Genomic DNA, 22,808 nt, shown 5'->3' with positions numbered 1-22,808 from the left:
GTGAGGCAATCGGAGCTAAGTGACTTGCCCAGGGTCACACAGCTAGTAAGTGTCAAGGGTCTGAGGTCACATTTGAACTCAAGTCCTCCTAATCCAGGGCCAGTGCTCTATTCACTGCACCACCTAGCTGCCCCAAGATGTATTTTTAATTAAATAAATCAGTAGAATTTTACTGCTAAGTACCTTTTCCTGTTTTTTGAAAACTAGTAACCAACATATAGTTCATATAACTCTCTTAATAACTTTAGAATATTTAATAACTTAGGACATCAGATTCCTCAACTATGACAGATAAGTTTTTAGAGTTAAACTTTTAAAAGCTATTTTCCTTATTATCTCACTTAAGATGTAATCTAAATATTTATCATAGTTTCTTACTGGACAGTGAAGTATCTTCCTTCAGTGAAACCAAATAAAGTATTTTATATTATAGCTCCATCAACTTCTATAGTTCAAACCAGCAAATTGAAGAAACCTTAAGGTTAAATGGAAAAAAAAAAAAAAAGGAAATTGTACATTAGAACTACAAAGGATACAGACATCTGGAAATCACATTTAGGAAATTTTAACATCCAAAGCCTTTCGACATGATTACTACATTATTTGGTTATAAGATCATATAATTCTTTCCACTGTGTTACACAGCAACAATTTTCCTCCAAGTCTGGAATGGTTTAGACCAAAATTACCTAAAGAGCAAAACTGAAAATTTTCAATTAAGTCCTTAAGACATAAAAACTTCTCCATCAACTCCAATTAACTCCAATAAAAACTCTTTCAAATAAGGTTTCCCTAGTTCTAAACTGAAATCATTCCTAATTCTTTTATTGCTTACTATTTGCTAAATCAGAAATTGACCCCCATTTCCAAGGATGAAGAAAGTTGAAAACTGAACTCCTCCCAAATCTTTCTGGGTTCTAACCTTACTCAATAGTGCCTATTAGAATTAGGGGGTGGGGTGAGAAGCAGAGGAAGGGAGTAAAAAACTACTACCCCAACTTGTAACTCAGTCTTCTACTGTTTCTACTTCCAAGAAGGAAGAGGCAAATGGAGATGTTAATTAGAAGAGAACTAAAGTAAAATTCTAAACATTCAGGTGGATATCTACTATAATGTCACTTAAATGACTGATAAATTAGGAAAGCACTGCCATTTGTATCAATGGGGAAAACTCACTGAGATGAAATTAATGACAAATTCAATCTCTGAAATTGTTAAGGAGCAAATAAAAAAGACATCACCAGCCTTAACGATTTATTACTCTAATGAAGCAACTTGGGAGAGTTAACTCATTTACATTTGGGAATCTTTTAGTCTCTGCCTCAGACCCGATGTGTGTGTATACACATATACATATATATGCATACATATACGTATGTGTGTATTATATATTCATATATTTGTATATATAAATATATTCATATATATATATTTTTTTTAATTTGACTTTTGAATAGGACTAAAAAATTTCACCATAGAGGCTCTATTCTCTTGCCTTACTGCGTCATGGAGGTGACTCTGGATTCTTTAAGGCTATGCCAGTGACTAGAATAGTTCTTGCTGTTGTTATTTAGGCCTTTTCAATCATGTCTGACGCTTAATGACCCCGTTTGGCATTTTCTTGGCAAAGATCCTGGAATGGCTTACCATTTCCTTCTACAAATGAGGAAATGAAGGTAAACAGGGTTAAATGACTTATCCAAGGTCACACAGTAAGTGTCTGAGGCCACATTTGAACTCGGGTCTTCTTGGCTCCAGGACTGGCACTCTATCGACTACACTACCCTACCAAGCTATAAAGACTTTAAGTAAGGTCTAGTTGAAAAACTAAATGTTCTCTTCAAGAACTAATTTTGCCAGGTACAAGGAGTTTCATCATCAAAATACTACACGACAAATTCTTCATAATTAAGGCCCATTTGTTAAGTGGTGTTAAAGAAGTAAGTTTTGTTGATCCAACCATTCTGGAGAGCAATTTGGAATTATGCCCAAAGGGCTATAAAGCTGTGCATACCCTTTGACCCAGCAATACCACTTTTGGGTCTTTTTCCCCAAAGAGATCATGGAAAGGGGAAAGGGACCCACATGTACAAAAATATTTATAGCTGCTCTTTACGTGGTGGCAAGAAATTGGAAGTTATGGGGATGCCCATCAATTGGGGAATGGCTGGACAAGTTGTGGGATATGAATGTAATAGAATACTATTGTACTGTAAGAAATGATGAGCAGGAGGAATTCAGAGAAACCTAGAGGGTCTTGTGTGAGCTGATGATGAGTGAGATGACCAGAACCAGAAGAACATTGTACACAGTATCATCAACATTGTGTGTTGATCTACTGTGATGGACTATATTCTTCTCACCAATGCAATGGTACAGAAGAGTTCCAGGGAACTCATGATAGAAGAGGATCTCCAAATCCAGGAAAAAAAAAAGAACTGTGGAGTATAGATGCTGAATGAACCATACCATTTCTTTTGTCTTTGGTGCTGTTGTTTTTCTAGTTTGAGGTTTTTCGTCATTGCTCTGATTTTTCTCTTGTAACATGACTAATGCAGAAATATGTTTAATATTATTATGTATGTATGTATGTATGTATATATATATATATATATATATATGTGTGTGTGTGTGTGTGTGTGTGTGTGTGTGTGTGTGTGTATACCTATATCAGATTACCTGCTGTCTAGGGGAGGGGAGAGGGAGAGAGAAAAATCTGAAATTGGAAAGCTTGTATAAACAAAAGTTGAGAACTATCTTTACATGTAATGGGAAAAAATTAAAATACTTTATTACAAATTTAAAAAAAAAAGAAGTAAGTTTTGTACATGTACAGGCAAATTCAAAAGCTCCAAATCTAACTTCTTTTCCCCAAAACCTGCTCTTTGTGATTTCCCTATTTCTGTTAGTGGTACCATTCTCCCATGTCATGTCAACCAATGACTGAAGAAATGAGGCTATATGAATAAAAAGCTAAAGAAACATTTTAGGATGACACTGATTAGCTGGCAAACATCCAACAAAAGATACACAGAACAAAGAACCTTAAAATCATATCACAAGAAAATAAGATGATGGTAATGGAGATGGAGATGTTTGGTCTGGAAAAGAGAAAGCTTATGAGGGGAGCTAGGTGGAGCAGTGGATAAAGCACCAGCCCTTGATTCAGGAGGACTTAAGTTCAAATATGGCCTCAGACACTTGACACTGACTAGCTATGTGACTGTGGGCAAGTCACTTAAACTTCATTGCCCCCCCCCAAAAAAAAGAGACAGAAAGCTTAAGAAGAACATGATAAGGGCCTTCAAGTATCTGAGACTTGTCCTATGTGGCTCCAGATGTCAGAACAACAAGAAATAGATAGAAATTACAAAGCAGCAGATGATAGTACCTGGATAACTGGGAAAGGTTCTTCACAACTGGAGCTATAAAAAAATGGAAATGGCTACATTGGGAGGTACAGGGTTTCTGCACATAAAAGCATGTCAAGCAAGGGATTAATGGTCACTTTTCAGATATGTTGTACAGGTGATCATGTTCAGGTATGGATTGGAATAGACAGCCTGTGGTACACTGTCCAACTTTGATTAGTATAAGAAAAGTATAGGAAATGAAACTGCTTTCATGTTGTTCCATAAATTACACTCATATATTTCTCCATTAATTTTTCTTCACTATATCTCCATTTATAGTCAGAACAACCACTTCCATACTGATGTAATCTCAGGGGTTAAGCATTTCAATCAGATAATCCTATAGTTTCTATAAAGTAGATTTCAATTAAAGCATTTACTTTACCCCTGAGGGGGAAGGAACAGTTTGGCTGTGTCCCAGAAAGCTGTTTATTTTAACAACTAAAATTCTCATAAACAATACCTCAAGGAGACATTTCTTTACTGACCTATAGAGTCAATTCTTATCATTCTATTTAATGTAGACTCAAAGATATGCTTCAAGGGTAATTTCACACAACTCTCTAACCCTCCCCCCGCCCCCAAAAAAAGGGTTAAAAATCTTGAGCAATAGATTTTTCTTCCTCATTGAAGCTTTCCTCAAATAAACATGAATGGATTTTTAAAAAATGAATATAAATTAAATTTAGCTGGATATTCAGTGTCAAAGAAAACTGAAATTCACATGATCCTTTCTAAAATCAGTAACCAATATAAGTAAGAACACAGAATGCAAAGTTTAAAATACTCTAGATCTTGTGTCCTATCCTTTTACTAAAAAATAATGAAATAGGACTAGAACACCAAAGACAAGTCTAATTCCTTTTTTTGCTCGGTCTTAACTTGTAAACACTTGATTTAACAACTTTATCTTAGCTATAATATATAATCCTGTGTATTATTCACAGCAACTGACTAAAGGAAGTTCAGTAAGGGGCAGGAAAGAACTAAGGAATTTTCACTCAACTATTATCTTTAAACGAATTGATATAAGAGAAGGTATGCCATATAGAATACATATGATTAAAAATATCTGAATTTAAAATCCTTTAAATACTAGAATCCTTGTCCAGTATCACCACAAAATTTAAATAGCTAAAATTCTTACTGAACTCCTCAAAAATAAAATTAAAGCTCTAATGTTTTTCTTTTATCTGAATTACTAAAAATATAGCCATAAATGAAGCAGTATGAAAATAACATAAGAACTTTTACAAACATTTTATTAAAATGCTTAAGGGGATAGGAAATAAAATTGTCTTTTAAAAACTGGAGGCTTCAAAAGTTGGAAAGAAATTTAAAAATAAAAGTTCTACTCAACCTTACTAAAAGCATTTCCCCCCCCCCAACGAACTATCTTAAACTAAGATTACAGGTTCTTCTAAGGTTATATTCCAATAAAGTACTCTAGTAAAAGTGAAATTTAATTCAAGATAATAGGTGTAATTCTATATATAAAAATAATCAACTCAATTTAACTTTTGTGTAAATGTATTTTCCTCTAAACAAGTGCTCTATGTTGCTTAACAAAAGCTTGTTGACTCATTGATAGGAAGAGGAGCCAATTTTCATTTTCTCCTCTTTTTTTTTAATTTAAAACTTTACCTTGACACAAACTAAAATCCTTAGACAAAGACAAAACTGAAAAGGGACTATAAATCAGAAAAAATAAGAAAGTAGTAGCTGGAAAAACTTTAACCACGCCAAGTAAAAATGTTGGAATAACCCTGTAATGGTAATTCATATTAACTCTAGGTATTTTAAGAAATAACTGCAAATGGGAGAAATTTGATTACTGCAGGTTTATCCTGTTCTACCTAAACAATATTTCAATTTATACATAATTAAAATGGTGAAAAGTACCATTTTAAAATTTAAGAAAAATCTTCTATGGTTTTACTAAAGGTACACTTAGTATTAGAAATTTTCCTTCATTCCTTCATTCTTGTCATAAACTACTTCCAGATGTACTCCAAAAATTGTTAGCCAGACAATTCCAGTTTCAGACATGGTAACCAATATTGGTTAAAAGATGGTTAACTATAAAGTACACGTCTAAGCATTTGTTTTGAGACTTGTTCATAAAAATTTCCTATTATCTTCTGACATTAAGAAAATCTCTAATTTAATGTTTATTTAGGCATTTTTGACCTAGTAAATGATGCTACTTATGGTTGCCAGTCCAGTACAAATTATCTACTCTAATCGTATCTACTCTAATCAAATAGGTAATTGCAAACACCAATAATGGAGATGAACTTGAATACAACTTGATTAACAAACCTCTACCCCCTCCCCTCCCTTCATTTGAAAAGAGGTAGTTTGGTAACCTGTAAGGAGTGTTAATCATGGAGTCAAAGGACCTGGGTTCAAATCCTGGCTCTATCACATACTACCTGTGAAACCATAGGAAAGTCAAGTCTATTTCTTCATTTGTAAAATGCATGCGGGGGGGGGGGGGGGAAGAGTGGTGGACCCCTAAAGTCCCTTCCAGCTTAGAAAATTATACTATAGTCTAGAGAATTCTGTTTTATCAATTTTAAGATCTCTGTGCTTTCTCAAACCTTTCTCCACTTCTTTGTAGCTGAGACCTTCAAGTTGTTGACCCTACAGGGGGGAAAAGATCACTGTGCATGAACTGGAATGGTCAGTGACAGTTTCATAAAGGACATGGCATTTTAACTAAATAATGAATAGCCAGTGCCTATGTATCAACATCTTCTACAAAGGATGTAGAGAAATTATATTAAAAAATTATAAACTCCTATAACTAAATCAACATACGCCTAGCTGTTTGGTGGCATCAGTCTAAAGGTAGACAGTTCAATTTAATTTAATAAACATTTTTTAAGCACCTACTGTGTGCCAGGCAGTATGCTAAGCACTGAGGAGACAAATAAGAAAGACAGTCCTTGCCTTCAAGGAACTTAAAATCTAATGGGGGAAAATGACTTACAAAAAGGAGGCTGACAATGGAGAAAATAAAAAGTAAGTTGGAAAAAATGCTTAGGGATTAAGAAATGAAAGGTTCAAAGGTTTATGATGGAGTACTCAAAAACTTCATGTCTATAAATCATGTATATTTCCTTCAAGGAGAATGCTGAACATTCCAAGTACTCCACAGAATTTTGATAACAAAAATGACATTCTAGAATAAGAGATAAGAAATGACTGCTTACAGACATGAGAGTAGCTTCAGAATTAGTTTTCTGTGTGCAGTGGTTACAGTAACAGTCAAAATCAACAATAAATTAGAAAAAAAGAATAAAGTAAAACTATATATAGTTACAAGAGCTCCAATTCAACTCAAAGATGCAGAAAAATGGGAAATGGATAAGCATAATACATTAATCCTATCCCCTTTTCTTTGTTTGGTAAAATAATTTTTTATTATTGTTTTTTCTTTTTTATGCATCACCACAATTTGCCAGTATTTCTGCTTCCCTCAGAGAGCCATTCTTTGTAACAAGTAATTTTTTTTTTTGGCTGAGGCAATGAGGGTTAAGTGACTTGCCCAGGGTCACACAGCTAGTAAGTGTCAAGTGTCTGAGGCTGGATTTGAACTCAGGTCCTCCTGAATCCAAGGCCAGTGCTTTATCCACTGTGCAACCTAGCTACCCCACAAGTAATTTTTTTTAACAGACAAAAAGGGGAAAAGAAAAGGAAAAGGAAAAAATCAGCATCTGATCAATACAAGGAAAAAATCTGAACATGTACAATATATATATAATATCTGTGTGTCCTCCTAACTCTTCCAAGGAATGAAGTGAGGATGTCTTCTCATATCTCCTTGAGCCATGTTTAGTTTTTATAATTTTGCAACATTAACTTTTCATTTTTTGTGGTTATTCTTTCCCTTGTCACTATGTAGATGATTTTCTTGGCTCTACTTACTTCACTCTACAACAATTCATGTATATCTTTCCCAGTTCTCTATATTCATTTCTTCATTTCTTACAACATAATTAATATTCAATTTGATTCATTTATTATAATTTAACTATTTCCCAACTTATTGTAAAGAAAGTAGATGGCAATGCTTTGCTATCAGAAAAAGTCCTGCAAAAAATATCTGAGTGTATATGGGGACTTTCTTATCAATGGTCTCTTTAGGGCAAAGCTTCTTAAATATGAGGTAGAGTATCTAAATGTGAGGGTCATGAAAAGTTTGGCAAAAGTAAAAAGCTATGTTTACCTGTTTTACATACCTATATGCCTGGAGTTAGATAAAAATTTCTCAGGCAAAAATGGGTTGCACATGGAAAAAGTTTAAGAAGTCCTGCTTTAAGGTTTAAGCCTAGTAACAGAATCTTTGGGTCAAAGGGTTTGGACTTTTTAGATATTTCATTTGCATAATTCCAATCAATCAAACTGCAAACTATCAACATCCTTGTGAAATAACATTCCAAATCACTAATGATGATGATGACAATTCTGTTAACTATATTTATGTCTTGGATACCAAATCTCTTTCAGATATTATACAAAGATATTTTCCCCCATTCAACCACTTCCCAACCAAGGCACATAATTTTGTTTGTTCAGAACCTGTTTACTTTTGTGTACTATAACTGAATATATCTACATTATCTTCTATAATTGACTCTACCCCTTGTTGGATTAAGAATACATCTCCTGGGGGCAGCTAGGTGGCACAGTGGATAAAGCACCAGCCCTGGATTCAGGAGGACCTGAATTCAAATCTGGCCTCAGATACTTGACACTTACTAGCTGTGTGACCCTGGGTAAGTTACTTAACCCTCACTGCCCCATAAATAAATAAATTAAATAAAATAAAGTATACATCTCCTACCCATCAAGGTAAGAAGCATATGATATGCTTCTTTTCTAATTATTTTATAACATGATCTTTAATATTAGAGTCACATACCATTTATAACATATCTTGGAACATGGTATAAAGTATTAGTCTAACCAAAATTTATGCCAGACAACATTCTAGTTTCCCCAGTAATTTTTTTAACCAAATAGGGATGTTTTTTCTTAAATAATTTGTTTTTCCATTTTATTACACACTAGGTTAACTGAGTTCTACTGCTTCTAATTCACTTTGTCTAGTGTGTTCCATACATTGAACTATTTTCAAAACCAATACCAGATGATTTTGATAACCATTCCCTTATAATAAAGTCTGAATCCTGTAAGTGCTATTCCCCTTTGTCCCTACCTCTTCTTATTATTTCCTTTGATATTCTAGATCTTTTAATTTCTCCAAATCAAGTTCTATAAAGTATCCTTTTAATAATTTGGTTGGAATAGCATTAAAACTATAAATTAGCTTTAGTAATATCATTTTTATTATATTGGTATGAGTATTGAATATTTCTCCAGCTATATGTTATTCTTTATTTTTAAAGGAGTATTTTAATTGAAACTATATAAGTATTGTATATGTTTGGGTAGACTAAACCCCAGGTATTTTATGCATTTGATAGGTCTTTTTCACCCATGGAGGGGGCAGCAAGAAGAGGGAAATAAGATGTCCTTTTCTAATATTGTGGGTTTTTTTAGTTTTATATCAACTGATGGACATTTATTAAGCCCCTACTATGTGCTAGGCTCTGTGCTAAGTGCTGGGGTGTCATGAACTGTTATTTATTTGTGAGCATTGGTTTTTGGTTTTTTGTTTTTTGGTAGCAACTGTGCTGAAACTATAGTCTCAATATTATTGCCGATTCACTACAATTTTGGAAGTAAACCATTTTAACAGTAGAAAAATTCCTCGGGATTTTTTAAGTAAACCATCTTATCATTAGAAAATAGGGATGGTATTATATATATATATATATATATATATACACACACACACATGCCTTTAATTTCTTTCTATTGTGCTATTGACATTGTTAGAATTTCCAGAAGTATATAAATAATAGTAGAGAAAGTGGGCAATAGTAGAAAAAGAAATTTCACTCCTATACTTACTGAGAAGTGTTATAGTATATCCCTACCATATATGATGCTTGCTTTTATTTTTAAGATATTAAAATTTACTTTGTAGGGTTTTTAGCATGAGTGTTGTACTTTATCAAAGGAAATCTATTGAGATAATTATGTGGTGTTGGATATTTTGTTTTTTTGTTTTTTGTTTGTTTGTTTGTTTGTTTTTGTTTTTTGCGGGGCAATGGGGGTTAAGTGACTTGCCCAGGGTCACACAGCTAATAAGTGTCAAGTGTCTGAGGCCGGTTTTGAACTCAGGTACTCCTGAATCCAGGGCCAGTGCTTAATCCACTGCGCCACCTAGCTGCCCCATGGATATTTTGTTTTTAATATGACAGCTCATTAACTTACTAATATGTTGAACTATCCTTGCATCCCTGGTATTTACCCAACTTGGTCAAAAGTATTTATTTCTTGTACAAACAGGTACAGTCTATTTGATGGTATTTTATTTAAAACATTTGGATAAGTATTCATCATTTCCTTAAGTATGAGGACTATTATTTCTCATAAAATCATTCTGGCACAATGTTTTCTTTCTCAAATTTTGAGGATAATTTGTGTATCACAGGTACTAATTGTTTTAAAAGTCTGATAAAATGTAAACCTATCAAGACCAAGAATTATGGAATATGTGTGTGTGTGTGTGTGTGTGTGTGTGTGTGTTTTGTGTAATTCCTATTTCCTTTTCTGAGACTGGATTAAGATCTCTATTTGGCCTTCTCTTCTCCTTTGTATTTTTGAAGATATTCTTCTATTTCTTTTGCATTCTCAGTTTTGTTAGTATATAACTATGCATATTAGCATCTGATTATTCTTTTTACTTCTTTTGATTTTGTTGTGACTTCACCTTGTTCATTTGCTATTTTACTCATCTGGTTTCTTGACATCGTCTCTCCAACCATTCTGGTTAAAGGTTTAGCCACTTGAGAAGTCTTTCCAAAGAACCAGTTTTTAGTTTATGACTTCTATATGGTTTAAAATTTTCAATTTATCTCTCTTTTGTACTTAATACCTCCTCTTTTGACTTTATTTTATTTGAAATTTCTCTATGCCCTAATAAATGATACATTTTTGTAAACATTCAATGTTATGTTGAAAAATAGTAGTAGAAATAACAGTAGAATAATATAAATTAGTATTTCCACTTAAAAACCACCAGACATCTTTTAGTTCTTGTTCTCTATGATTTGTTCAGTTCTATATTTTATCGTTTATCTGTTAGATGTACCTTAGAGAGTGGTATTGAAATCTCTTGTCTCTACTATGTTACCGTAATTATCTTCTCGTACCTCAATACAAGATTACAAAACTAACTTTCCCTGGTTTTGAAGTTTTGCTTCCTTCTTGCTTGCTTTTTTTTTTTTTTTTTAGGCAATGGGGGTTAAGTGACTTGCCCAGAGTCACACAGCTAGTAAGTGTCAAGTGTCTGAGGCCGGATTTGAACTCAGGTACTCCTGAATCCAGGGCCGGTGTTTTAACCACTGCGCCATCTAGCTGCCCCGCTTGCTTGCTTTTTTATCTTGTTAATCCTTTCTCTTTCATTTCAATTAAGTAGTCAAGTAGAATCCCCTGTCCTTCATTCCCTTCAACTTGTTTTGTTAGTTTTAAATTTTCATTTTTTGTGCCTTCCCCACCACCCAAATAATTTCTTTCCTTCGTTATTTATTGTCTCTATTTTTATTTTTTTGTTCATGGTCCTTATGTTTATTTCTTTCTTTCTTATCCTATTTATTCCTCATATTATTAAAACTTTTGAGGTACCTTATTTTAGGTTCCCTCTTCTAAAGTTTCTGCTATACTGCCCTGAGGCCCCCTTTTCTGTTGTGCCTCATTCTTAGAAATACCATTTATTACAGTAGAAATCTTCCTGTATCCCTGATCTTAAAGTTTGTCATTGACCTTTGCCCTCCCCTTGATCATTTTTTTCTCATATATAAAATGTCCTCCCAGTTCATGCCTTCCCATGCTTCTGGGTATCAGCTTCTGGGTGTAAGCTCTATTTTTCCTTCTTGAGAGGCAGGACTGATATAAAGTATCTCTTTTCTCCCATAGAGAGAAATTTCTTCTGTTTCTTTTATCTGGAATGTTTGAAAAGCAAATAATTTGCTCAGATCTAGTTTTATCAAATGTTTTTTTAAAAAAATTTAAATGAATTTTCATCTTTTTTCATTAATGGTTAGGCTCAAGTTTGCAGGCTAGGCTACATCTTAAGTTCCTTTGTTCATTGAAATACATTCCATCCCCTTCTGTGTTTTTTTGTGGTTGCAAAACATTATTGTCTGTTGGATTTTTTTTCCTTTATATTTAAAGGTCTTTCTCCTGATTGCTTACAAAATTTGTTGTTATTGGAACTGTTAAATTTGACCACTATACATCTTGGAGTTTGCAGCATAGGGTTTGCTTCTAAAGGCTAATGGATTTTTTTGATTGACACTTTGTATTGTGTTCAGAAGTTCTCAGCAGTTTTCTTTTGTTATTTTTTGCATTATCGTATTCAGGCCTTTTTTACCCTATAGATCTATACATAGATCTTTATATTATCTCTACCTATTCTGCCTTTGGGATCAATATATTTTGCTTATTTGGGGATCATATTTCTTGTTTTGTTACTGCTTATGATTATTACAATTTCTGAGGACATTTTAACTTATATGAAACAGCTAATACAGTGAAGAGACTCAATGAGACCCAGAAACTCTCATCCAACCAATACCTGTTCTCATAGCCAAAAAGAAAGTCAAGGGAATAGAGATCTAGAGTACAAGGTCACACACAAAACATTTCAGAGAATAAAGGTGAAATTATTACAGAAATGATGTTACCTTACTAATAACCCCTTCCCCCCCCCAAAAAAAAAACACCAGTGGAAGGGAAAATGAGCCTGTTAGAAAACTTGCTGTTAGAATCAATTCAGTCAGATAAAAAATAGATACTTTTCCTCTGTGACAACAAGCATATGCACTTTTTAAAGCATTATAAGTTTGTTCCTACAGTGACTCAGAGCCATCACGATCTTGTGCAAAACAATTTTAGTGGCTACGAAGCAATTATATCAATTTCTGACCATTTCTGACTAAACACAACATGTTCTTGCAGCTTCTCAGCCTGTCATCAAATTGTTTCCAAACTGCCACAAGGGTTCAACATTTGAGTGCAAACTGATTCCCAATGGATTGTCAGACACATTAACATACCCGCATTTGCATTATGTACACTAAACTAGAGTAGCTTCCTCATTCTCATCTGTTACCCTGTAATCATACCTCATCATCTGTGTAATCAAGTGATCAAGATGTTAAGAACATTTGCATTCTTTCAGAGCAAATATCAGGCTGCTTGAAAATCATAATCTCTGGGCATGCATATTACAAGCCATCTTGAAACCATCATGGACCATCACAAACGTTCTGCAAAAAAAAAAAAATGTTGCTTTTCATTGCATAATTAAAGCTGTTTTCTGATTCAAGCATCCTCTGCTTATGTTAGTATTCTTTCATCTAGCAAGTTTTAAAATAAACTTTTTGTAATATAGGTCAGTAGAGTTTCCATGAGAGTATAGCTGATTTGTCAGTGGTAGAAGGGAAGACAGTTGCATAAGAAGAAATTATTTTATTACAAAGGTTAGTTTACATATAAACATTATTAAAAATGAAGCAAAAAATGAAATTGAATTTTAGGTATATGTAACATTTAATGCAGCATTTGTAATTAACCAACAGAAAAATAAGCATTTTATATCATAACTACCTATTCATTTTCATCAACTGAGTAATTCTTACATTTAATAACTGATTATGGGATACAAATTTTAATTTGGAGCAGTATTTTAACAAAATTGATCATTGTAGTTATTATAAGCACTTAATGAATGAGTCTAAAAGAATATCATGATTATATTAAATTACTCTAGGAATCACAACATTTTGTTGTTGTTGTTGAACGAGATTCAAGGACAAAAAATGGTGGGAGCCACTGTCCTTGAATATTATAAGGATTTTTCTTTTTTCCTTTTTTTTAAATGTTTTAAAAATATTTTTGTTTTTAATTTTTTTCACATTTTCTTTTTCTATCACCTTCATTTCCAAATATATCCTCTATATTTTCCCCACCAAAAAGCATAAAAAATTTAAAAGAAAAAAAGGAGCTCAGCAAAACTCATCAAGACTCACAGTATTATACAATGTTCCACACAAATAGTCCCCTAGCTCTACAAGGATGATGAACATTCTTTAAAACTCTTCTTCAGGGTCAAGTTTGGTCATAACCCCAGAGCTTGGGGGTTCATTGTTGTTGTTGTTTGTTTGGTTGGTTTTGGTTTTGGTTTGTTCCATGCACACTGTTGAAGTCATCATGTACCTACATATTCTTTTTGGTTCATTTCCATTGCTGTTCAGTTTCCATATTTTGTACACTATTTTACATTATAGTCACTGCATATGTTTTCTTGGTTCTTACTTTTCATCTAGGAATCCTGCATCTCTATCATTCTTACAATAGAGCAATAGTCCATTATATCCCTGTACCACTATCTGGTTAGTCATTTCCAATGAAGGGCATCTATTTTTTCCCTAGTTCTCTGCTACTGGAACAAAAAGGGCTGCTATGGACAGTGGATATATTATGGGACATACACCTAGACGTGGGACTCTCTGAGTCAAAAGGCTTGACCATTTTAGTCATTTTCTTATCATTAATCCAAATTGCTTTCTAGAAGTTGGACCAATTCACAGCTCTACCAATGTGTTTATGTCAGTCTTTCCAATGCAATTTTCATCATTTGTCGACCTTTGCCAATTTGCTGATTATGAAGTAAAAATTCAGTTGTTTTGATTTTTAATTCTCTTATTATTAGTGATTTGAAGCATATATTAGGACAATTAGGTCTCATTTAGGTCAATGGTCACTCAAAGAAGAAGATTAGACTAGGAAGACGTGTAGGAAAAACCACATAGAGGAAAACAAGCTATTGTCTAGATTATAATATACAACTGGACAGGTAGCTCATTGGGGTAATCCAATCAGTAAACATATCCTGGACAAAACACTACAGATGGATGAGCTAGGTTCACAACTGAACAGGAAGATGGTGAAATAGACTGCACTTAGGAAATCATGTAGCATTTTCTAAGATCCCAACCTATTCCCTGCCACAAATGCCAATATTTTTAAAAAAGCAGTATTGTTAAAGTGATGCTATATGGCTGAGAATCATAGAATGCTGGAATCTTAGAATTGAAATAACTCAAAGGAAATGGGAAAAACAGAGGTTGTAACTACATTACAATAGATTTCCAATAATGACCCACTGAAGAAAAGTTGCATAAAAGACAAAGCAAACATATGATTTAAAAAAGGATGTAGTTTGGTCTTTTAGCTAGAGTAATGGATAACAGAAGACTCTGAATGTTGTGCTGACATTCAAGAGATATAATAAATTACAAATGGAGCATTTATGTAATAACTTGAACAAAAAAGCATGACCAGGTTGCAACCTGAACTGGTGTAAGAAATGCTCACATCAATGGAAATGTGTCATAACTCTACTATACCAAAGGAGCAATTAGGCCAGCAGCTGTGTTTTATCTAAACTTTATTTAACAAGTGCCTATTAAATGACTGCTGAACTATTGAATACCTTGGTTTCAGTCTGGCTCTTCCATTTAGAATGCTTGTCTGGTTATAATGCTTGTATAGTATAAGAGAAAGAGCACTGAGGAAGACTTACATTCAAATCTAGAATTTTAACACTTGTGACCAAGGGCAAGTCACTTAACTTCTCTGATGCTGTTTCCTAAACTGTAAAACGTGTAAAATAGTAGCTGTGAAAGCTCTTACAGGTCTTTTCTAACAATTAAAAAAAAAAAAGAATTTATATAACACATTTTGCAAGCCCACAATAAAAATGTCAGCAAGTCTGGGATTTTTTGTTACTTGTAAACTGCTTTTAAAAAATTTTTTGACAAGTGTTCTTGAATAATTTATCCTAAACTAGAATACCCAGATCCTTCTAAATATACTCAAATCACACCAATATTGCATTTGCTATTTATTGGTCTCTCCTCCAGATCTGTCTTTTCATTGCAGATAGTTTTAAACTCTCTATAACCTGTTTTTTCACTTCCTCATAACTGTTATTGATTTTTTTTTACATTTCAGGTCTAATATTATAGTCTCCACCCTATTATTTCTTTTTAAGATCTTTCAATTGTGGATTTTTAATTTTTCCTGATAATTTTAAGTTCATCCTTTATTTCCCCTTGGGATATTTTTTCAATGTTAATTATCCTTAAAAAAACAACAACTGTGTCCTGTATTTCAGGGCATCTCAAGATACCTTACATCATTTTTCTTTGCATGTGCTTTGGCCTATGTTTCTCATATTGCATAGGATTTTTAAAATTATATCTGACCTCTTCCTTGCCTTATTTTTTTTTAAATAAGTTTTAATAAGCAGCTAGGTAGCCCAGTTGACAGAGGAGTTGGGCCTGAAGTCAAGGAGACCTAAGTTTAAATCCAGCCTCAGACACTGTGTGTGAACTGTGTGACCCTGGGCAAGGCATGTAACCCTGTTTGCCTCAATTTCCTCATCTGTAAAATGAGCTAGAGGATGAAATGGCAAACTACTCCAGTATCTTTGCCAAAAGAAAGAAAGAAAACAAATGTGGTGATGAAAAGTCAGATACGACTGAAATAACTTAACCAAAACAACGAATTTTAATATTCCTATGTTTATTTTTGGCCACTGTTTGTCCCTTCTATGTTTGTTGTTTTTGAGAGGGGAATGAGGAGCCTGGCTCTTCTGCAATCTCTCACCACATCATCATCTCAGGAAGTTAATGCTTAGTTTTTACTAATATCTGCCAACCAACCATAGTAATGTTTTTATAATATAGGTTCAACAAGGTACTATAACAAAACCCTCAGTCAATCCATTTTTGACAAAAATATTAAGCAACTGCTTGTATGCTGAACTCCAGGTGGCTGAAATAATTTGAGAAGTCTAACCTATCTAAGCTTGATGAATACCAGTTAGGTAACATTATAATCCCTAACAATTACTACTATTGCATTAAACCTTGCCCCCCTTTTTCTTGGCTCAGTTTAATCACTAATACTGAATCCATTACTACTCCCAACATCTACCTAAAAAAGAGAGAAGGAAGAAAAGAAAGAGACCAAAAAGGGGAAGGAAGTAAGGAAAGAGGGAGGGAAGAAAGATTTTGTGTGTATGCCTGTGTGCGTGAGGTGGGGGAGGAGGACACACACAACTAGGGGGTACAGTGAAAAACTCATCTTCTGAATTCAAATCTTGCCTCGGGCACTTACTAGCTGTGTGACCCTGGACAAGTCACATAACCCTGTTTGCCTCAGTTTCCTCATCTATAAAATGCGTTAGAGAAGATAATGGCAAACCACTCTATCTCTGCCTAGAAAACCCCAAATGGGGTCACAAAGAATCATACACATCTGGAAAAACAACTTAACAACAACTATACAGACACACATACACTGGGGAGGGGGGGCAGTTACAAACTCAATTCTTTTTTAACTAATAGAAGTATACAATCCAAAGTTTGGAGATCCCACTTTTACACAACTTTGAGTTAGGACTGGATTAGGAAATTATGCCATACTTACTCATCGTTGTTAACATTCTCTAAGACACAAATAAATATTGGAAAGCAGCCTGAAAGACCTTCTAGTCACAGTCCACTATTTTAATTACGCAGAACTAAAATAAAGTACATAAGACAAGATTAAGATTAACAGACTATTATGAACACCCTCACATTTTACTTTATGTAGAAAAATGAACTTCTTTCCTCTTCAAATTCTAAACTATTGTTTCAATAATGTGCTACATGGAAAACATGACTGAAAATGGAATTCATCTTTGGTACACAAGAAATAAGACACAGCCACTGACACAGTTCTCAGAAATTTAAAGTGCACATTGGACAATTCTTTTAAATTTGGACTGTAATAAAAATATAAGATCAAGCTTAAAAATCTAGACAGGTGCTTAAGATATTACTAAGCTCAAACAACCCCATAAAAACAAAAACAAAAACAAAAACAAAACACAGACAGCAGGCTTCCAATTCCTACCACATCCCTAATCTTCCCATGAATACATAACGCTCATCATCACCTAAATTTAAACAGCTTACTTCACAACGAGGATTTGTGATTTTTCTAGGCGGATAGTAATAATAATGTTTGCACTAGCAATTTAAGGTTTTTAAAAGTTCTTTGTTTATCACAGAAACCTAGTGAAGAAGGGACAGAATCAAGAGATGATGTGGAATAAGAAAACACAAGATTTGGAAACTGAATGGATCTATTATTATCTCCACTTTAAAGAAAAGGAGAAGTGTTCTGTGAAATGGCTCAAATCAGAGCTCAATCTACCATGCTACTAACCTGCCTCTATCAATTCATAGTCTTTCAAAGACCTACTGAAAGATCTTCAATACTTGCTGAGCCCATCCTGCAGTAAACCTGATGATGATCCTCCAAAGATAAACATTCCATCAACCAGAAGCTACAGTCTGGGCAGCGTATTAGCTCTAGAAGGACCAATTAGCTACTATCAGTCTCCCAAGAAACCAGAGTCCCCTCTACACCAATCAGGAGGCTTCGGACCTCAGCCTCACTTTGACGAACCTCAGGGTCTCCTCCACGTCAAAATGGGCTAAAGCTTTGGAGTAGGACTTAATCCTGGTTACACACACACACACACACACACACACACACACACACACACACACACGAGTTTTCTCTTCTCTCACCCTGCTAATTTCAACAAATGTCTTCAACTTTTTTTTTTAAGGTGGGGGAGGAACCCTCCAAACTTTGAAAGAAGCTATTAATTAACTAACTGTTCAAGTATAGTTTCTGGGTTTGGATCATTTAGAAAAGAATACAACACTGTAGCAAAATGTAGTTAGTGGTAGTAACAGTGTATCATCAAGTAACTTGCAAAGTGTGGCAAAGGGAGAGTGTGGGGAGGAAAGCGCAGCGACAGAAAAGAAACAGTAACACTGGAGCCCAAAGCACCCGTCGGCTGGCGAGCCTGCGGCTCTCCCAGCACCCAGCTCAGCCCGCCTCGGCAGAGCCCAGGCTCTTTCGAAATGCCTCCGCAGCACAAGCCATTTCGGGAGGGTGGGTGCTGGGTGTTCTAATGGGTGGGGACGAGAGGGCGTGAAAACGAATGCTTGTCCCTGGCAAAAGTGGAATGGGATAAAGTTAGTCTTAGGGAGAAGAGAGGGCAGCGGCGGCGCCCGGGCACGCACGCCCCCAGCCTGCGCTTCGCGCGTACGGGCAGCCGCGCTCCCGGGAGCAGCCCGCGGTCAGTCCGTGCGTGCAGAGCGCGGAGCAGCGGCTGGAGCGAGCGCGAGCCGGGAGCGGGGCTGTCACCCCGCGGGAGCGGAGCGCGGTACTCACCCCAGTCAGCGGAGCGGGAGGAGGGCGAGGACATGGCCCGAGGCCGAGCGGCCGAGCCCGCGGGCTGGCGCGGGGGGCGCGCCGGAGCCGGCGGCTGCAGCTGCGGCAGAGCCCCCGCGGCGGAGCCGGAGGCGCCACTTCTTCTGCCGCCGCCTCCCCCTACCAGCTCCTCGCGCCACCCCCAGCCTCCGCCGCCTCGCCTCCCGGAATAACGGCCACTTCCTGTGTGCGCGAGGAAATGAGGCCGCCGCGCGCCCGCCCGCTCCGCCACCGCCAGGGCCCTGCGTCCTGCGCGCGCTGCCCCCTCCCCCACGCCTACGCCGGCGCCGCGGGGAGCCGGGGAGCCAGCCCCCGAGCCGGCTCGAGAACGAGGCGAAGAACCCCGCCGCGCCCACACTCATCTCCAGCCTCCTGCTGTCAACGGCCCAGAAAGGGGAGGGTGCGGGAGGGGAGGGGAGGAGCCAGAAAGGTGGCGGAGAGGGTGGGGAGGAGGGGGGGGGGCTGAGAAAGTGGGGAGACAAAGTGGGGAGGGACGGGGAAGGAAGAAAAAAGCACAGAAGAAGAGAGATGAAAAGAGAGGAAGGAGAAAGAAGGAGGAAAGGGGGAGAGGGAGAGAAAAGAGTGAGAGAACGAGAAAAGGAGAAAGGAGGAGAGATGAGAAAAAGAGACTGAAAGGGGGAGAGAAGAGAGAGAGAGAAGGACTGAGGGAGAAAGTAAGGGAAACAGCCGAAAGAGACAGGTGAAGGGAGAGGCTGGGGAGAAAGAAGTAAGGAGAGGGGGAGAAAGAGGGGCTGCAGGAAAGGGGAGGGGGAGGCCAAGGAGGGAGGAAGAGAGAGAGAGAGAGTGAAGCCTTGTACCTCATGTCCCAATGCTTGGCAGCCCATTCACCCCTAACTTCACCAAGGATAATTTATTTCTTCATGGTGGCATATGCACATACTGTCTGTCATTTATGGATATATATATATATTTTTTTTTTCTTTCTACCTGACTGGACATATAGCTGGTCCTGTACTTTTACCTGGCAGGATTTGGGGAGTTGTTTTCCCAAAAGACTTAATCTAAATCCTGCCAATCCCTGGGGGCCTAGCTCAAGTTCCCTTCTCCCTCCCCTGTTGCTCTCTATGACCACTCTAAATTTCCCCTTAATTTCAGCTTTAGTTGGCACTTGTAGCCATCTCTCAATCATCACTCTTGGTCTTCCCCAAATAGAATGTAAGTTGCCTGTAGGAAAAGGACTATTTTTATTTGTCTCTGTATATTCAGAGCCTAACCTATTGCCTAGGACTATGACTACTGGGATTGGTTGAATCCCAACTAAACAGTTCCTAGAGGGTAGGATTTGATTCTTTCCAATTTGACTTTTAAAAGATTTTGTATATTCTAAATCAGTTCTTGGACACAGATGTTTGGGAAGCAGTGGTGGTACAATAGAAAGAAAGAAGGGAAACCAGAGAACGTAGGTAGTGTTATGGGAGGATCATGGGTCCCGGTTACCCCAAAAGTTGTCTGGGGAGGTCAAGGAACTTTTTCCTTGAAACCCCAGGAGTTTTCCCTTGAAATCAAGTAGGCCTCTCCTAGCGCTCAACCAAGGACAAACACACCCAAAAGAGATAAGCATCATCAGATCGAACTGAGCATGCTCCAGGACCACCACCCTGCATTCCAGCCCTCCTAACCACCTGGATGAGGTAATCCTGTTGGGCGTGACTACACCAGGAGAAGACCCAGGAACCGCCCACCAGCAGACTGCTCGGACCCACCGGGATGGAGTTAATACCCATCACCAGATTATGAAACTACCCCAGCCCACCAGGAGATGACCCCCAACCCATCACCCAATAAGGGACATTCTTACCCACACCATCTTAGCCCTATAAAAGGGCGCTCCCCAAGCTAGTGGGGGAGGAAAGTGTTTTTCTCTAAAACCTTGCTCCTACAGTTTCTCTTGTACCCCAATAAACCTGTTCTTTTATTCCTAAATAGGACTTGTGTGAGAGTGTAATTCTTTACAGAGGAATCCTAAGGCCCCACCTGCTTTCTCCCCATATCAGTAGGTTTGAATCTTAGGTATGCCATTTATTATTCTTTCACCTCCTTGAGTCTCAGTTTCCTTATCTGTAAAGTGACCAATCTCTTAAGATTCCTTCCAGTTCTACATGAGCTGATACAAAGTGAAATGTACTGCATACAAAATAACAGCAATATTGTAAGATGATCTGCTGTGAATGACTTGATTATTTTCAGCAATGCAATGATCCAAGACAACTCTGAAAGGTCTTATCAAAAATGCAGTCCATCTACAGAGAACTGATGGTATGTGAATACAGATTGAAGCATAATTTTTTTTGTTAGTTCCTTTATCTGAAGTTTTGCTTTTGTCTGTTTTCATTCACAACCTGGCTAATGTGGAAATGCTTTGCATGACTGCTCATGTATAGCTTATATTGAATTGCTTGAGTTCTTGGGGGTGGGGTGGGGAGGGAGGGAGGAAGAGAATTTGGAAAACAAAGTCTTAAAAAATTGATGTCAAAATTTGTAGTTTACATATAATTTGGGAAAGTAAAATTCTAAATATTGAAAAATAAATATTCTGTTAGCCATATTAATAAAATGATTAAATTACCAAGAAAAAAAAGATTCCTAACAGTTCTAAAACTATACTCTTGATTGATAATTTTGGACTGAAAACCTGACAAGTATAGCCCCAAAAGATATTGAACTGCACAAAGGAGACAGAAAAGAATTTGACAAAACTGCATTCTCTATCTTCCATCTCTATTCCTATGGACAAAATCACATAGCACACTCAAGGGTTCATTTCCTCCTATTTTTCCCCTTCCTAATAGTGACAAAAATACCACAAGAGATCCCTCTAATAGATACCTCCTCAAAAAAAAAATAGTATTGGTTTTGTTTGTTTATTGTTTGTTTACTAGTCTCTAGTGCATTTAAGTATTTCTGAAACTCCAGTTGTAATCTTTTTGATGTTCTTTAAGTCTTCTCTAAGTCTAAGATGTAGGGTCATATTATAATCTAAGAGGTATTCTTATTTTTCTTGTGTGTCTCTACTATAGGAAAAGAAGGCAATTTAAAGGCCACCAAACCCTTTACATAACTCTAAGCATAAGCAAAGTCCATCTTTGAAAATAATGACAAGGCCTCTTTTACAAGTGATCCCTGATAACATAGGCGAGCTCACCCAACCTATGAAATCTGAGAGGATTTTCCTTAGAAGACCTTTATAAAAGCTATTTTGGTGAGAAACTTTGTGATTATACCACCAGGCAAGGAGATGGGGAAAGCAGGCAAGAAGGGGGGGGCGGGGCATTGAATCAAGAGAGCTGGCCATTCTAACTCCTTTTCTCCGAATGGCCCTCATTCCAGAGGTTGAGAAGTAAAAGATCAGCAATGGTAACTACTGATACCTTTCATGTTGTTCAGTCATGTCTGACTCTTTGAGACCCAAACATTAGAGTCATTTGCCATTTCCTTCTCCAATATGTCCCCATTTTACAGATGGGAAACTGGGGGAAATAGGTTGAGACTTTTTTTTTCCCAGGGCAATGAGGGTTAAGTGACTTGCCCTGGGTCACACAGCTAGTAAGTGTCTGAGGCCAGATTTGAAATCAGGTCCTCTTGAATCCAGGGACTGGTACTTTATCCACTGCGCCACCTTGCTGCCTCCTAAACTGGGGGAAATAGGAAATAAGTGTAAGTAAGCCCGGGATCAGAGAGGCTAGTAAATGTATAAGGCCTGCTTTGAACTCAGATCTTTCTGACTCCAGGCCAGTGCTCTATCTACTATACCACCTAGCTCTTCCTTTAGTCTGAAAATTAGATTGGTTTTAATGTATATAGCACAGGACTTGTTATTAGGAATACCTGGGTTCAGATTTCACTTTAGACACAAGTTGTGTTGTCCTGAAATAATCACTTCACTTT

General features: G+C 36.7%; 1 protein-coding gene across 5 annotated transcripts in view; it reads right to left on the bottom strand.

Annotated features, from left to right (window-relative positions):
* CSGALNACT2 (chondroitin sulfate N-acetylgalactosaminyltransferase 2) overlaps nucleotides 1-19,056 on the bottom strand; it is a 48,515-nt gene extending 29,459 nt beyond the window's left edge. For 2 of the 5 annotated variants that reach the window (XM_043988993.1, XM_043988997.1), the window contains exons 1-3: nucleotides 18,864-19,056; nucleotides 12,680-12,823; nucleotides 379-475 (exon numbers count right to left, since the gene is read on the bottom strand). The gene's annotated coding sequence lies outside the window, so the exon portion shown is untranslated. The remainder of the gene's footprint in view (nucleotides 1-378; nucleotides 476-12,679; nucleotides 12,824-18,863) is intronic. The other 3 variants (XM_043988995.1, XM_043988994.1, XM_043988996.1) reach the window with 3 other exon arrangements.
* Nucleotides 19,057-22,808: the final 3,752 nt, after the last annotated feature.

This window comes from Dromiciops gliroides, chromosome 2 (assembly GCF_019393635.1).
Source record: "Dromiciops gliroides isolate mDroGli1 chromosome 2, mDroGli1.pri, whole genome shotgun sequence".
Lineage (NCBI taxonomy): Eukaryota > Metazoa > Chordata > Mammalia > Microbiotheria > Microbiotheriidae > Dromiciops > Dromiciops gliroides.
The sequence above is the reverse complement of the archived record's forward strand: the minus strand, read 5'-3'. Positions and strand labels throughout refer to the sequence as shown.